This window comes from Bubalus kerabau, chromosome 3, assembly GCF_029407905.1.
Source record: "Bubalus kerabau isolate K-KA32 ecotype Philippines breed swamp buffalo chromosome 3, PCC_UOA_SB_1v2, whole genome shotgun sequence".
NCBI lineage: Eukaryota > Metazoa > Chordata > Mammalia > Artiodactyla > Bovidae > Bubalus > Bubalus kerabau.
Genome location: NC_073626.1, coordinates 103,898,247 through 103,916,345, shown reverse-complemented (window position 1 = coordinate 103,916,345; position 18,099 = coordinate 103,898,247). Strand labels below are relative to the sequence as shown.

Sequence of the window (18,099 nt, the reverse complement as noted above, 5' to 3'; positions counted from 1 at the left end):
CAACTTCATCTCAGCTGTCTCATGCCAGCAGAACTATTTAAGAGCCTGAGATGCATAATTCAACATGGAAGGGCTGTCAGAGTTGAGAATACCTTTAAATTATAAAAACTTAGCACCACAAGTCAGTTATAATTATAATGAAAATGTAGTTTTCTGTCATTTTATCATGGCAAACATCTCTCAAGAAGCAATTTTGCATGTTAAAATATTTTGGCAAAGTGACTTTTGATTCCAAAGGGATACAGATTATCTAGCTTTATACCTGAATATTTTTCTTACAAATTGTTTAACAGGCTGTACTGCTAAGATGGCAAACATAAGAGTATTATTAAAATCCCACTGGAAAATCTCAGGGAAACCATAGGCTATAGTAACTCACTCAGGCAGGTTTGGTTATGCACAAAAAATATATTATTTTAATAGCAATATATGACAGGCAGTTCCTCATCTGACATCCAATTATTTTACTTGGCAAATATCTGAATATAAAAATGGCTGTCATTTAGATAGTCTTCTTTCCTAACAAATATTTTCATGATTAAAAATTAAATTGAAAGAGTAATAGTTCAAGATCTTCCTGGATTCTTAGATTCATTGCCTTTGATGATGTACCTAGCACTCTCTCTTGAGAAGGCAATGGCAACCCACTCCAGTACTCTTGCCTGGAAAATCCCATGGACAGAGGAGCCTGGTAGGCTGTAGTTCATGGGGTCGCTAAGAGTCAGACACGACTGAGCAACTCCACTTTCACTTTTCACTTTCATGCATTAGAGAAGGAAATGGCAACCCATTCCAGTGTTCTTGCCTGGAGAATCCCAGGGACGGTGGAGCCTGGTGGGCTGCTGTCTTATGGGGTCGCACAGAGTCGGACACGACTGAAGCGACTTAGCAGTAGTAGCAATAGCAGCAGCACTCTCTCTCTCCAGATGGTAGCTCTTGAATTCATTTTGTTATTAAAAAAACTTATATTATTGTGGGAGATTAAAAGAAAGTGTATATAAGTATTTTGTTGTTTAGTTGCTAAGTCGTTTCCAACTTTTTAGTGACCCCATGGACAGTAGTCTGACAGTCTCCTCTGTACATGGGATCTCCCAGGCAATAATACTGAAGTGGGTTGCCATTTCTCCAGGGGATCTTCCCAGACCAGGAATCAAACCCACATCTACTGCATTGGTAGGCAGATTCTTTACCAATGAGCCACCTGGGATGCTATCTATCTATCTATCTATCTATCTATAGGACTGAACAACAACTATGTTGTTGTTCAATAGTCCAGTCGTGTCTAACTCCTTGAGACCCCATGAACTGCAGCATGCCAAACCTCCCTGTCCCTCACAATCTCCTGGAGTTTTCCCAAGTTCATGTTCATTACCATCCAGCCATCTCATTCTCTGACACCCTCTTCTCCTTCTTCCCTCCATCTTTTACATATAATATATATATATATTTAAATTATATGTCTATATATTTAAAAAATAAGCTACAGATTAACATAATAGCATAATCAAACTACAAGTCTGTCAATTCCAAGAAATAAAATATTCACATGAACTCAGAATTCACAGTTGTATTCTATTATTTTGAGCCAGAGTTATACTAAGCACTGAATTTTGCAAATTGCCAATACAAATTGTTCTCTAGGACAATGAGCATATTAAATTTTTATTATCATTCTTCTCATATTGATATATATGCTGCTGAAGCAAGTACAATCATTCTTCTTGTATTGGCATGATGGTAAATATATTTTCCAAATATATAGTTTTAATAAACTTTGCTTGATTCATTTACAAAAATGAGTAGACTGATAAATTAATTTTCTACTGTATGCATCACCTTTTCCATTTTATGCTTTAAACTAAAATGAAGAAAATTGTACATTATCATTGAAAATGTTAAATTGTCTTAAAAAAAAAAAATACTGGAGTAAAGTCCATGGGCGTCCCTGATGCTTCAGTTGGTAAAGAATCCACCTGCAATGGAAAAGACCTGGGTTCAATCCCTGGGTTGGGAAGATCCCCTGGAGGAGGGCATAGCAACCCACTCTAGTATTCTTCCCTGGAGAATCCCAATGGACAAGGAGCCTGGTGGAATACAGTCCATGGGGTCACAGAGTGAGACACGACTGAGCAACTAAGCACACATAGTTGATTTACAGTTTACAGTGTTTTGGGTGTACAGGAAAGTGAATCACTTCTACACATACATATATTCAGTCTTTTTTGGATTCTCTTCCCTTATAGGCCATTACAGAGTATTGAGTAGATTTCCCTCTGCTATACAGTAGGTCTTTATTCCTTCTGTATTTTATACCTAGTAGTGTGTATATGTTAATCCCAATCTCCAAATTTATCCCTCTCCCTCTTTCCCCCTGGTAACCATATATTTAAATTGTCCATTTTTAATAAAACCAAGTCAAAGACAGTTATTTCCAATTAAAATGGATTGAGGAAAATGGATAAAACTCAAACTTTATTGTATTTTTAATTCCACAATTATTCCTTGAGTGCATAATATGTCTGAGCTGTTCTTCTAGCCACTGCAGATCTAATAGTAAAAACTAGACAGAAAAATTCTTTTTATCATATGGTTTACATTACTCATCTAAAAGAAAAAGAGAAAATCCAGTTAGCTTTTCTAAACACAAGTCAGAGATAATTGATATATTTAATGTATGTAGCTTATGTTATTTTAGCATAATGCTTTTCTACTTTCAGAAATGAAGGCATAATTCAGTGGAACAAAAGAGTCTTATTAATGTTCTTATTTTAAGAGTTTTAACAAAATAGTTACCCTAACACATATAAAACCCTTGAAAGTAAGGGCAAAATGATCTACTGAAAGAAGTGGGGGACAAGAAAGAAAGAGAGAAATATGTATTGTATACTCTTACTAGTTGCTTTAACTTTTATTATATCCTTTAAACCACACATATCATTGAGGATTGTAATCTCCATGTTTTTAGTTAAAAACTGAGAAGCATAGGGTTAAGCAACATTCTCAAAAGTTTGTAATAAAAGATAATTACATCAGGTATTTCTAACTCTCCAATTTCTATCAAATTATTTTTAGAAAGTTTTCACAGATAAAGCAAAGTGAAATGATATTTAAAGATACATTAGTTCATTCCCCTGCCTCTAGAGAGAATCTACCATTCCTAAGGAAAATGAGTGCTCCAGAACACTTTATAAACAATTTCAATATTATTTTTGGTCACATCTGGAATATGTCCTTTTCTATTTTTTGTTGAATTTTTGCTTACACAAACACACCCCTTGAAAAACGTATCATCAAGGACTTAAGTTAATTTTGGAACGCCAGTCTTTTCCCCTCATCCTCTACTTTGTGTCTTGTAAGTCAAGATAATATATACTTGCAATTAGTAACAAATTTTTCCATATTAAGATATTGAAAAAGGCATAAATAGTACATTCTTCTTTTCCTGAATGATATAGTCTTATAGATATTGTAATGCATTGATTTCTTATCATTACCAGAATTAAATGTATTTTGATGAAAAATTGAACATGGTAACTATTATATTATTGTATCATAGAGGCAGTCATTATCTAGAAAATAAGAAAAAAGGAATCTCAGTAATGTGCTACACATATGATTGCTTCTAGTACAATGCTTAAATTAATTCTGAGCAAATTCCTAATTTTATTTTAGTTCAACCAGATCACAAGTCATAGAGAAGTAGAATATAAAACTTAACCAAGATTTTATTTGATTCATTTTGACTGAATCTGAACTGCTATAATGCATGAAATTTCTGAAAATCTCAACTGCTTTAAAAGGAAATTTAATAATTTATCTTTGATCATTGTGAATAAATCAATGCATTTCAGAACTGACATAGTAATATTCAAAGTTCTACTTATATAATAGTGGGGTGAAAATAATTTAAAAAGAATAGGGAGAAAGAGAGGAGTGGAAAAGAAGAAAATGGAGATAGGGTAACAGAAAGAGAAATAGATAAAAACAAAGTAAAAAGTTAAAGGAATTTAGAGAGGGGCACATACGAGGCGAGAAAAGGAGAATATGTGTGTGTTCAGCAAATTGGAAAACTAAATAGGCAAAGTTCTCGATTTAATTTTTAGATTTACCTTTGTGTTCTTCTCTAATATAACAGTTCAAATGGAGACTTAAAATTAATGCTATAAATACAGCCTTTTAATACAGTGTTACATTGTGCAGATTATCACATTAGGTCCTTCTAATGAGTCAACAAAATTTTTCCATTGCCCTCTAATACTCTAAAATTAAGAAATTTAATAATAATTAATAATAAATATATGCATTTTAATGGAGAAAGAGTTAGTTGTACAACTTTTATGATGCCAGCTTTGCATTTAGCTTAAACTGTGAGGCAGCAATGTTTGTGGTATGAGATCTTGGTAATAGTATTTCTCCTTTAGAGAATGGAGAGACATTTTGAAGTTGACTCATAGTCACATTAACTACAGGGACAGAGCTTTTGGTCCAGGCATAAGATTCGGCATCACGTTGATAATGTGATTTTTCTCTCTCCTCCTTTCTCTCTCCAACTCTAACTCTGCCTTTCTATCTCTGCCACTCTGGATCTGTCTCTCCCATTCTTTCAGACTTTAAAATTACTAAAATAAAATCTAACCATTAAATTCAATAGAATTAAGTATTTGCATTTACTATTCTGTGTCTGAAACTATTAAGTGTAGCCATAAATAATTTTTTATCCTGCTTCACTTGTGAAATTTGTTTTAATGCTGTAAGTACGTAGCTAAATTAACCTTAAAATGTGTTTTGCCACAGTTATTTAGTATTGTGGATGCTATATATTGTAGGATTTAAAATGCCAAATGATAAAAATAATAGACATATTATTGATAAGAAAGTAATATTTAATCACAGAAAACTCAAAAATGTTAAAAACTAGCTGATTAGTAGTACCTTGTTTTGGATGACCTACATGTTAATTATCATAAAGCATTGCCCTCCTATGACCTTATCATTGTACTCTGATATAGTTTTCTATTAATGTACATACCTGCAAAGTTTATTTTTTCCCAAGAATAATTTTTGAATTTTATGAATCTCCAAAATAACACAGTCAAGAATAAAATTTGGAAAACATACAGAAGTATCTCTAAGTCATTTGATACCCCACTAATCTCCCAAATGTAATAATATAGTTCTCTAATTGAGTTTTCTATGCAAATGTCATGTGTGGAGATGGACTTATGCATCTATTTCTTATATAGCTAAGAGTTTTTTTTTTTAACTAGAATTCTGAACTGCATAGATAAAAACCATGAAAATAATACTTGTTCAATAGCCACATTTGAATGAATGGAAAGAAGCAGAAATGGTGTTTTATTGTTAAATGGAAAACATTGAGAAGAATTAATACTCAAACCAAGTTTAAAGTATAGTCAACAAATAGGGCATAATGTGGATGGTAACAGATACAAACCTTGGATTCTTAGTTTACTGTTTTGTTGTTGGTGGTGGTGGTGTTTGATATAAAGATATCATTTTGTAAATGAAGCAGATGTGGCAAATGTTCTTTGTTGTTCTTCACGTTCATTATATCCCAGAATTTTCCCAGGCTCAGTATGATGTTTAGAACTTTCTCCCTTCCCATAGTCCCCTTTCTTTGCTTCTCCCCATTTAAATATACTTCATTAGTCCACATAACTTTTTAATATTAACTGTAACAAAGGCTACAGATATATGACTCCTTTGTAGCCTGAGGGCTGGTAAAACAGTTATGTGGGCTGAGTTGAGGGAGCAGACCCATCGAAAGAGAACTGTATGCCAAGCTAATGTTCTAAAATCAGTAGTTTTAACCTGAGTTTCATTTTATTAGACTGATTTAAAGCCAGATCCCATCTCAGCCAGCTCCAGTCTTTCCCTTTCTTTCCCTTTTCAGAGAGCCTTTATGATCTAAAAAACGTCTTGGTCCAACATTCGTGAATTCTATTAGTGAAGGCATTCTTGCACTTATGTCAAGTTATACTGCATATAAATGGAGGATAAAAGGATTACCAGATTATAAATCAAATGAGAGTTTCTGGCAATATAAATCTCAGCTATGTCAGACTCATGTGTTAATGGAATTGCAGAATTCCATTGGCCAGTAAGAATTTAAACTTTGTGTTAGAGACCTTGCTAAGTTTTCACAGGAATGCCTCGGTAAAGCACTAAAAGGTAAAATGGGAGGTTTGCAAGCAAATTTGTATCAAGTCTTAAAACTGTTTTTTAAGACAGTGCCAAAAATATTATTGGCATTTGAAAATGTATTATACATCCATATTATACAATTCTAAGACTTGGTCCTTATCAGCACTTAAATCACTCAAATAAATGCAGCCAAACTGTGTTAAATGCAAAATAGATAATATATTTAACTTTGAGATAAATGATGTGATTTGACCAATGGATTAGAACCCAATAAGATAGTGTCTGGGTCAGTGAAATGACAAAACTACTTATATTCAACCTAATCAATCAATTCAGTCAAATAACTCTGGTGAAATGTGTGTTTATGATTATGCATTTTTTATAAACTCAAAAGTGAAAAATCAGCTAGTTGGAATTAACATGGGTTAAACAATTGTGTTTGGTTACATAGTAATTAGCTTTATCTGTGTGTGTGTGTATGTATATATAATATGACATGCATGGGAATATTAACTTGGCTCATTAAAAGTATTATTTAATATGTGGTGGTTATATATGGGAATGGAATTTTAGGTAATGAAAGCATTCTTTTACATGGTAACTTTAAAACATCAACATAGTTTAGATGTATTCTGTATGCTGAGTTTGATTCCTTCATGAGACTAATATTTGAGCATCAAGAAATGAACATAGAAATGTATCAAGTGTGGAGTTATAAAGCATTATAAGATATCAGGTCTGCCTATGAAAAGGGAGGGGCAGATGACTGAGATTGCCTTCAATAGACATTGAAGGAATTATTCTTTCCGTGTAAGCAGTGATGGTCAGAAACAATGTTTCTTCTACTCAACTTTTTCATCTGGATTTCCTCTATGGCTAAGCATGTGACAGACTTTTGTTGATTAGCAAGAGGTTAGTCCATATTTTTTTTGTTTTGTCTTAAAATATTTCTGCTTTTATTTTCCCTCTGATTCTTGATGCTAGACAGAATGGAGAGGTCCCATATCATATGTCTGGCCAACATGTACAATATAGACCGGATCTTTTAGTGCTTAAGAATGGTATCACTGTTGTCAAAAATTCATTTATCTCAGAATCTTTGCTGACTCTTTGCCTCACAATATTCTGTAATTTTTTTTAAGCTTGTTTTAAAATCTGGGCAGAAAGCATTCATTACTTCAGGTCCTACAATGAGTTGTGGATGTGAAATGCTTTCAAAGAAGGGACTCCCTCTGACTTAGTGTTCTTCTACCTCATCTTAAGTCCCAGAAGGCCAGTGCTCCAAAAGTGGATGTTTCAAAATGTTTTCTGTAAACACAATGAATGAATAAATATAGATTATATTTTAGCAGACTTTAAATGCAACTTTTGGTATGGACTTTCAAGAGTACACCAGACATTGAAATTGGGGAAAATATTGTAAGCCAAGGAAAAAAGACTAAGCAACAGCATAGTATGGTGGTAGGTACCAAATTATGGACGACTGTAGTATGTGAAGGAACCATCATGTGGATGGAACAGAAAGGGATATGTTACAGTTTGTAGTTTACCGAGCTGAATCTGGAAATGATATAAAATGGACAACTGAGGAACTTGACTCAGAAAGAACAATCTGGCAGTTATTGCAAGAATTACTAAAAAAAAAAAAAAAGCCTGACAGTTGAAGTGCAGATGCAAAGCAGATTTTGAAATTAAGAGGAACAGAGAGTGATGCTTTCACTGTTGTTTTATACTGTTATTTGTCTGTTGGTGTGAGAATGCACCTGACATAGATTTTTGAGGAACAGCAGAAGATAAATCTGGAGTGCAAAATCTGTGTGATATCTGAGACTTTCAAAGCTCTAGAGAGAGATAGTCAGGCTTTTGCTTCTGATTTAGATAGAAACTTGGAGGGAGCTTTGAAACACATTGAAATGGAGGGCGAACTGGGGTTTAGGAAGATGACTCTGTGGGTAGGTTATGTGTAACAGAGTGAAACTGAGTAGGACCCTGTGGAGCCTTCCTGGGGGCAGAAACCCAGTGTCCGCCTTGTTTGTTTAAAAATAAAAACAAAAAGCAAAAACTTTGGCCTCCTAGGCCTTCCCTGAGTTCCAAAGAGCAAATTTAATCAGAAAAGTAAGGAAAGTGAAGAAACAAAAACAGTCAAGCGGCATATAAATAGTTGTTTAGTCATAAACCCAAAGAGCCTTTTGTTCCTCCTCAAGGGCTATAGATAATATTCTGAGCCTTATCCTTGAGTTGTTTTACAGATACTAGAACCTCACCAGATGGAAGAAAACAACTACATGCTAATCACAAGCACAGCACTAAACCCCAGACTAGTTGGAATTAGAAAATAGATGATGATGTATCACTCTGTTACCTCCCACCAACCAATCAGAAGAACATCTATGAGCTGATCAGGTATCTTGTCTTAAATATCCTTTCCTGGAAGCCATCAGGGAATTCAAGTCTTTTAAGCATGCGCTATTGTTCTCTTTACTTGGCCTCATGTTGTGCACTTTGAGAAAAATGCTGTACTTTCCTTCATCACAACCCAGTATCAGTAGATTGACTTTGTTCTGAGTCCCCTGAGTAGATTCAAGTTTGGTTCGGTAACAAGAGCTGAAAAATGGAGTAAGGGATGGCAAAGGCAGTCCTGATCCTAAAAAACAAAGGGCAAGATTACAAATGGAAGTAAAATTTTTAAAAAATTATAATAGTTCTAATAATAAATATCAGAAATTGATTTTATGTATGCCAAGCACTCTGCTGAGTGTTACTACTCATGCTGATTATATAATTTCTTTTTTCTTATAGTCCTCTGAGGTAGGTACTTTGTCCCATTTTATTAGCTATAAAACTAAAATAGAAAATGAGTATCTTGCCTAGGATCACAATACCAGCAACAGAGACCTGACTAGTCTGTCCTTTCATTTGTTAGTTTTTCAAAATCACCACACTACTATTCCTACTTTAAAAAATCCAAATTACCATGTTTATAGTTGTGTATTGGGTACTGCTGGAACAGTTTTAGTGTGCTGGTTCACAGCCTTCTCAGGTGAATACTGAAACCAACCTCCATACTCGGTAGGTGGCGGGTTTAATAAGCATGAAAACCTGCTTATGAGATTTGGCTTGGGTAGGTGTAAGACCGGTAGATTTTCTCACCTGCCCACCGAATCTTACAGGTTTATATAGAGGCAGTAACCGAGTTCAGACAGGTATACCACCCAGATGGTCTCAAGAAAATATTGCTCACTCAGTGTACATTCCAAGCACAGAGGAGGGAGTCAGGAAATTTTGAGGACCAGATTTAGTTCTTGGCTTAACTGGTGGTCACGTCCTCATTACTTCCTGCAACACTCCATGTGTTGACTGGCTTTTATAATCTTTATAGTTCGTCCTCTTTTGCAATACATCCTGCTTGGTAAGCAAGTGGTTTCACTAGCATGGAGATGGCTCACTTGGTGGCTATATGGCTGCATTGGACACAGATGCCTCAGCAACAATGCAGAGCATTAATTGTAAGCACATGTAAGAGAAACTAAGATTGAGATGATACTTTTAAAATTAGTGACAACTTTTTTTTTTTTTTTTTCACCAAGAGCCCCATGAGCCAAACCATTTATTTACTAAATCCCCTAGACTTGGGCCTAAGATCATTGAGTGTTCACTTGTGATTTTATGTGATTTAATAAAGATAACACATTAACAGACTCATCAGGTATGAACAACACAACATTTTATTGGCATAATGTTTCAGATGGCTCTTTTGAAGCACAATAATGTCCAAGGCCATTTTATTTTGGAGGAAAGCTTTCTTTTTTTAATTAGAGACATTCCAGTGTTTAAGAACCAGGGAAGGCAATGGCGCCCCACTCCAGTACTCTTACCTGGAAAATCCCATGGACAGAGGAGCCTCGTGGGCTGCAGTCCATGGGGTTGCTAAGAGTTGGACACGACTCAGCAACTTCCCTTTCACTTTTCAGTTTCATCCATTGGAGAAGGAAATGGCAACCCACTCCAGTGTTCTTGCCTGGAGAATCCCAGGGACTGGGGAGCCTTGTAGGCTGCCCTCTATGGGGTCGCTCAGAGTCAGACACGACTGAAGTGACTTAACAGCAGCAGTGTTTAAGAATAGGCTTTGTTGGCCATCATTTAAGCCTTTTTGGGTGAATTTATAAGGGCTAGCATGTCCTCCATGTGACTGGAGGGAACAAAGATGGCAGCCAAATGGTTGTACCTGTGGGAAAATGAATGTGCCTACCTGGCCATGAGGAGAAGGAAATTGTCAGCTTTTGGAACTTGGCTTGGTTGTATGTACCGTGCATGTTGGTGATGGTGGGGGAAGCAGGACTGTCAGGCAGGAGGCAATGGATTGGAGCCAGGATACACCAGGGCAAAATGTCTTGTCCTCTCTTTTAATGATGTGTATTCTACTCCACGTGTAATGTGTTTTGATAGGTCCAGCCTGTAGCAGGACAGTGGTATCCTAGTGGAGATTGAATGGTTTCCTTCTCATCCAGGGGTGCCAAGTACTTCATCCATCCTGGCAGTGTACATTTCAGTAGATAATTCCTTTTCTAGGCATAATGGAATGTGGTATTCTCAGCAGCATAATATGTTGGTCTTTGGTGAAAGTCAGTACAAGTCAGTGAAAGTCAGCTATTTTCCATGATTTTTATATTTTATGGTATTGGGTGCCTCAGCAGAGTCTTCAGTCTGCCATATGGGGCAACAGACCTTATTGGTTGATCATTCAAATGTATTAAAGCCTGACAGTACTTTAGTCCACCCTGTTGAGGTGATTTTTACCTGTTAGTGATTTAATCTGCTGTTTTAATATTGTATTCTGCTTTCCCTATCAATTCTGCCTTTTTCAGATTATAGGGGAGATGGGGCCTCTATTTAATGTCATGGAATTTTGGTTTGTTTGTTTTGTCCAGTCTTGTATATCATGACTTTTGAAGTGTGACACTCAATCACTTCCATTTGATGAGGGTATCCAAACATGATTCTCCACCTCTCTAATACCCTAAAAATGGGGCAGCCTGGTTTGTACAGTGACAGGGTAAATAAATCTTGGGCTAGGTCAGATTTTGAATTTGTACAAGCAAACCAGGTTATATTTAGAACCTTCATTCAGAAGGAGTGGGTTGGTATAGTCAATTTGCCAACCTTTCACTGGTTGGGAATTCCAATGAATGGGCCCAGGCTCCTTTGGAAGTTGCCTTGGGTGTTGTTTAGAACACTCAGGACAGGGAATTCCCTGGTGGTCCAATGGTTATGACTTGGCACTTTCATCATTGGGGTCTTGAGTTCAATCCCTGGTCAGGGAACTCTCCCACATGGCTGGAAAAAAACCCCACATACAGAGGTCATATTGTTACTGCATTAACCAATTCACGTATTTTCAGGATAATCTGGCATGTTTGGCAATATGCCATCCTACTGGGTGCTGAGGTGGTTATTTGCTTATGTACCCAAGTTGTTGTCTCCACTGAAGTGTCAATTGCTAGGACATCAGCTTCCTGGTGGCCAGGGGATGTCAGTGTCAGGATAGGGAAAACTGAGGAGTGCTCAGACTGTTGCTAACCTAAATGTACCCCATACATCCTGACTCCCTAAGAGCCCAATCATGAATCACCTACCCCTTGGCTTCCCATTGTCCCAGCCATAGTGTTAATATCTTTACAACAGCCCAACTGTTAGTGTAAAGGCTTATGAGTGATCTTCAGCCAAACTGTTCTGAGTTCAGCCTATTTGTTGCTGTGGTGTATGTTCCTTCCTGAGAGGTTCCACCTGGAGGAGTACTGTATATGCTGTTAGGAATTGTTGCTCTGGGGGGGTTTATTGGATTTTTGTCCCCTTTCAGAGCTGGGACCAAAATTCCTGGAGTATCTCCCCTTCTGTTGTCTCTGCCACAGTGCCTGATTCATACCTTCCAGAGTCACAGACATACCTAACTCAAATGGGAGCCTGCACTGGGGGATGCAGTGTTTTTGCCTTCTCGGAGTGGCTTGCTGCTTTGATGTTTGGTCCCATATGTCCTCTTTCTTTATCAGGCAGTATAAGGAATGAAGGGTCTCCCTGGTGGTTCAGATGGTAGGGAATCCGCCTGCAATGTTAGAGACCTGAGTTTGATCCCTGGGTTGGGAAGATCCCCTAGAGGAGGGCATGCAACCCACTCCAGTATTCTTGCATGGAGAATCCCCATGGACAGAGAAGCCTGGTGGGTACAGTTCAGGTGGTCACAAAGAGTTGGACATGACTGAGAGACTAAGCACAGCATGTAAGGGATGGAGACAGTGTCAGGTGGAGAATAAAATGATTTCTGAAACTTAGGGCAGTGCCTGGGTCTTGAATTTTCTGTGGTTTCACCACCCATCTCCACTGAAGGTGTTCTAGTGAAGTCTGCATAACTTGCTTCAGAGGCAAGTCTTTTAATTTTTTAACTGCTTGTTTTGTTTTTGTTTTTTTTTTTTTTTTCAACTTTTTCAGTATGTTTTTATTATTATTATTTATATATTTATTCTTGTCTGTCCAGGGTTGTCATTGCTGCATGCAGGCTTTCTCTAGTTGCGTGGGCTTCTCGTTGCTGTATCTTCTCTTGTTGCAGAGCTGAACTCTAGGGTGCGAGGGCTTCAGTAGTTCTGGTGTACAAGGCTCAGTAATTGCAACTCATGGGCTCTGGAGCATGGGCTCAGTAGTTGTGGCAGATGGTTTAGTTGCCCCGTGGCTTGTGGGATCTTCCTGGACTAGGGATCAAACCTGTTTCCCCTGCATTGGCAGTCAAATTCTTAACGATTGGACCACGAGGGAAGTTTGGGGCAAGTTTTTACATGTTAACATTATATCATCAAGTTTACTGATGTGGTGAAGGAGAACAGAGACAGGTCGCAGGTTACTACCCCATGATATCTAGTGTGGCTGGGCAGGTAACCTGGGGAAGCACTTGAAAGGCCCATTGTTGCCCCTCCAGAGAGAAGGGAAATTTATCTTGTGACTCAGGGTCCAGGGGTGTACTGAAAAGATACTTGTTCAGTCCAGTACAGCATAGTACACTCCTGGGACCATGGCCAAGGTATCTAAGATGGTGGCAATGTTAAGTACAGACTTGTGGATGGTGGAGGGTACTACCTTGTTCAGTTCTTGGGAGTCTGCTGTTAATATGTCATGAACTACCTGGTTTTGTTTTTCTGTTTTCTTTTTTTTTTCTTTTTTTTTAAATTTTATTTTATTTTTAAACTTTACATAATTGTATTAGTTTTGCCAAATATCAAAATGAATCCGCCACAGGTATACATGTGTTCCCCATCCTGAACCCTCCTCCCTCCTTCCTCCCCATACCATCCCTCTGGGTCGTCCCAGTGCACCAGCCCCAAGCATCCAGTATCGTGCATCGAACCTGGACTGGCAACTCATTTCATACATGATATTTTACATGTTTCAATGCCATTCTCCCAAATCTTCCCACCCTCTCCCTCTCCCACAGAGTCCATAAGACTGTTCTATACATCAGTGTCTCTTTTGCTGTCTCGTATACAGGGTTATTGTTACCATCTTTCTAAATTCCATATATATGCGTTAGTATACTGTATTGGTGTTTTTCTTTCTGGCTTACTTCACTCTGTATAATAGGCTCCAGTTTCATCCACCTCATTAGAACTGATTCAAATGTATTCTTTTTAATGGCTGAGTAATACTCCATTGTGTATATGTACCATAGCTTTCTTATCCATTCCTGTGCTGATGGACATCTAGGTTGCTTCCATGTCCTGGCTATTATAAACAGTGCTGCGATGAACATTGGGAAGCACAATGGGAAGGGCATACAATACCCACTTAGTGCAATTCTTAGTTTCCCCTATTTCTTTATCCCACCCAGACATTTATATTACTTGACAGCTACCGTTCTTCAGAGGGGTAGCAGGCTTGCTGGTTCCCAGCTGATGTTCCCTCACAGTACTGGTTTGATTACTTTAACCTGGAGTTCAAAGTCACTGATAGAGGTTCATAGGATATCAATGCCAATATGTTCTATGGTACTGGAGAGATTTATAAACCTCATATTTTTGGTGGAGATGGGGATAAACCCCCAACTTGCAGTGTCAAAAGGACCTTCTGGCTCTAGCTGTTTGCCCTCCATAACCATCAGTGTTGCTGAGGGGGCTAGAAAACTCTTGAGTGTTACCATGTATTAGGGACTATTCAGCTCCAGTGTCAACCAGTCATCATCTTTTGTGAATTTCTGGAGGACCTGTGAATACTGTGTTCTACATGAGATCTCTGATTGCCTCTAGTGGGCCTTACCTAGAGACAGTCTTGGCCTGTATCCTATACCCAGGGAAAAGGGGGGTGCCCATCCTGCATAAGACTGTATACTTGAGGCCTCTGCTGAAGCAGGTAGGCCATTAAGGGTAATAGGGCAGATGGGGAACTCTAAACTACTCTTCTGGTTCTAAAACATTTCTTAAGTTGACCAGCACAGCACTGGGTTTCAGCCTGGCTGTTCAGGTGGAATCCCCACAGCAATGAGGTCAAGCCATGTTTGCTTTTGCGTTATTTTTACTGGACCCTTTATAGCCTATTATGGTTCCTTGGCTTTCTGAGCTCCTTCCCTCTCTCTCCCACAGCTCATTCCTGTTCCCAGGATTTGTTGGTTTTCCCCAGATCAACAAAGGATTACCCACCATCATAAATATCTTTTCTTAGAACTGGGCTTAGCATGGATATCAGCACCCCACCCCATATCAGGTGTTGGGAGTAGCCTGGAGCATCTTAACTTTCATCTCTGTAGTGAATGTGGCTCAACCAGCGTCTTCAAAGATGGGGTATAATTTGCCTGTTTCATTCCCAATGCTATAAGGATTTGTTGTACTTTCTCTAGATTTTCAGAGTCCCACACCTAAGGAGATTCCCTTCATTGGGCAAAGCCTCTCTTTAGAAAAGGCTAATGCAATCTACCAGGAAGTGAATGTCTTGAATCCCCTGATCTCCGTAAACTCTGTCAGAGGGTAGGGTGTGATGATGTTACTTTTTTATTTTTTTTGCCTCCTGCCTGGTTACAGAAATGTCATTGTCCACTGTGTCTCATAGCCACACTAACTGTGCCTGGATACTTTCCCTGGCCTTTTGTTACAACTTGGCACCAATGTCCATAGCTCAGCTAAAGTATATTCTGTCATCATGAATATTTCCTCAGTTGGGGGATGCCTGGCTAGCTCAGGATGTGATTTTACTTTTCTTTGTATAAGTTGTTGGATGGCATGCAGCATTTTTGTCCATTTCATCAATCAACATAATAACATTTTATTCTTTTTCATCAACACTCTTTTAAGGATTCTATCTCAAGTCCTATTAGGCTTTGTCACAAGCACTCTAACCTTAATTCAAGGCAGCAAGCACTGACCTAGTTTTGCAAAATGGCACACTAAGGTCTGTCTTATCTGCAAGCTAGCAAATAATGGGCAAAAAGAAGGTCCTTTTCCAAGCTCAGCTTTTCAACATTTTAATTTGAGTTCAGCCTCTTCTTGGTCTTTGGTGGCAGGTGGAATGCCCAAAATAGAGGCTAACCAACTGTGCAGCCATTTGTTGATCTTTTTGGTCACAATGCACTGCGTATCATCCTCAGATAAGCACATTAAACCAGCCAGTGTTCTCAGGGTATCCCCAAATCATGCAGTGCTCCACAAGTATCTAACAAGTGGTGTACCCCTCCCAACATAGAGATTGATTGCCAGCTCGGCATTTCCTAGAGCATGCCTCTTTCCTAAAGCCCATTTCTTTGGTCTCCTGGTTGTCTCCTCAATTGTTGTTTTTCAACATTATCAGGAACTTCCTGGCTGAAATCTGAAACCAGCCTCCATCCTCGAAGGCCAAGCACAAACCAAGAAAGAGGCAGACGATTCTAGACTGGTAGGTAGCAGGTTTAATAAGCACCGCGACTTTGAGGTCTATCCATGTTGTAACATGTTTGAGTAATATTCTATTGTATAAAGGTCCACATTAAGTGTATTCATTCATTAGTCAATGGACATTTGGGTTCTTTACACATTTTGGCTATACTGGGGACATTTGTGTACAGCTTTTTTGTGTGGACATATTTTCATTTTTATGAAAATGATACCTATGAGTGGAAATGCTGGGTTATATGACAAACTGTGTTCAAAATTTTCAGGAACTGCCAAACGGTATTCTAAATTGGTTGCACTGCTTTACATTCTCAGCAATATATGAGAATTCTACTTTTTCTGTTTCTTTGCCAGTATTGCTATTATGTTTTTTGATCCAAGAAATCTTAGTAGGTTTGAAGCATTATCCCATTGTGGTATTAATTTGCAATTTCCTAACAACTAATGATATTGAGCACCTTTTTAGTGATTATTGATCATTTTTAGATTTTCTTTGGAAAAAAAAAATTATTCAAACACCTGACCCATTTTTGAATTAGGTTATTTCTTTTTTATAATTAAATCATAAAGTTACTTTATGTGTTCTGGACACAAGTTCACTATCAGATATGTTCTTTATAAATATTTTTTCCCTATGGGTTGTTTTTTTACTTCCTTGGTGGCATCCTTGAAGTACAAAGGGCTTTTTTAAATTGATAAAGTCCATCTTGTCAATATTCTCTGTTATCACTTGTGCTTTTGGTGTCACATCTAAGAAATTGTTGCCTAGCGCAAGGTCACAAAGATTTACTCCTGTTTTGTTTGTTTGTTTGTTTGTTTTTTGATTTATTTATGACATTTATAGTTTTAGCTCTTACATTTAGGCCTGTGATCTACTTTGAATTAATTTTTCAGTATGATGAGAGATAGGGAGAAAGCTTATTTTTTTTTTTTAAGTTTGTGCTCACAACCTGCTAAAAATGTCAGTGACTTTATGATAAAATGTAAGTATGTTACTTTATTCAAGGGCAAGACTTAAAACAACTAAGTTCCCTAAGGAATGTGTCCTTAAATGTGTACAGTGACCCAGGAATGTGATACTACCCAGAATAAGATTACCCTAAATATTTGATAAAGTGGTTGCAAGACCCAGGAATCCAACATTTTAATGAGAACCCTGTGCAAATAATATGGTATCCCCAAAACCCAATTTAAGTGAATAAATTCTAGTGAATAGTGGGAATTTTAAGTTACTTTGGATATCATTTCTTGAAAAACTTGATAAGAGGGGCTTTAGACATCCTAGCCTTGAGGATTAAGTTTTACAAAAAAAAAAAAAAAAAAAAACCACTTGAAATACACCAAGTGTACCCTCTGACCACTGAAGCCACTTGCCTTCAGTGGCTATACAGCAAGATTGTAAGCACTGTCATTTTTCCTACACAATAACAGTGTAGGAGCTATTCTGGCTCAGGATTATAGGGAAAATAATTTTAGAAAAAAATGTTCTCAGAGAACTGCAGAACATGCCAACACAATGTACATTATTTTCATGAAAAAATTCTTTTGGTCAATCCAATTCTGTCATTGAAATGCGATTTTACTATCCAAATATTATGTATTCTAGATGTTTCCTTGCCATTTCCCACTATTCCCCCAACCTCTTTTTCACTATATGGTCTTAATCAAAGACAACATGCTGAGAAGAGCTGTCTTGACAATTGCCATTAGTCTAAAATATGCATGCTATGGATCTCATGCAAAGCAAGTTTATTACTATTACTAACTGCATTTGAGGGATGGGTATGAAAAGGGAAGCAGTCTCCAGAAAGCCCCCTCCCCAAAACAAAGTGTTAACAGCATAAATATGAAATTGGGGAAGAAACTTTCATTTATTCCAAAATGTACGATGTAAGTAAAGACAGATACTGGCCTAAGGGCTGAGCAGGTGTGATCCTGTGGTGTACTTTGCCAGTTATAGGATTAGACAATTGTTAAACTCTTTCTTCACTGTGAACAGTTTATGTGGAAACTGAGTAGGATTTTGGTTCTGAAATTT

At 37.5% G+C, this 18,099-nt stretch overlaps 1 long non-coding RNA gene across 1 annotated transcript in view; it reads left to right on the top strand.

Annotated features, from left to right (window-relative positions):
- The window catches only part of LOC129646462 (uncharacterized), a 157,766-nt gene that overhangs the window by 44,323 nt on the left and 95,344 nt on the right, over window positions 1-18,099 (top strand). Inside the window, exon 2 of the long non-coding RNA XR_008711936.1 lies at window positions 15,982-16,065. This is a non-coding gene — a long non-coding RNA (uncharacterized LOC129646462). The remainder of the gene's footprint in view (window positions 1-15,981; window positions 16,066-18,099) is intronic.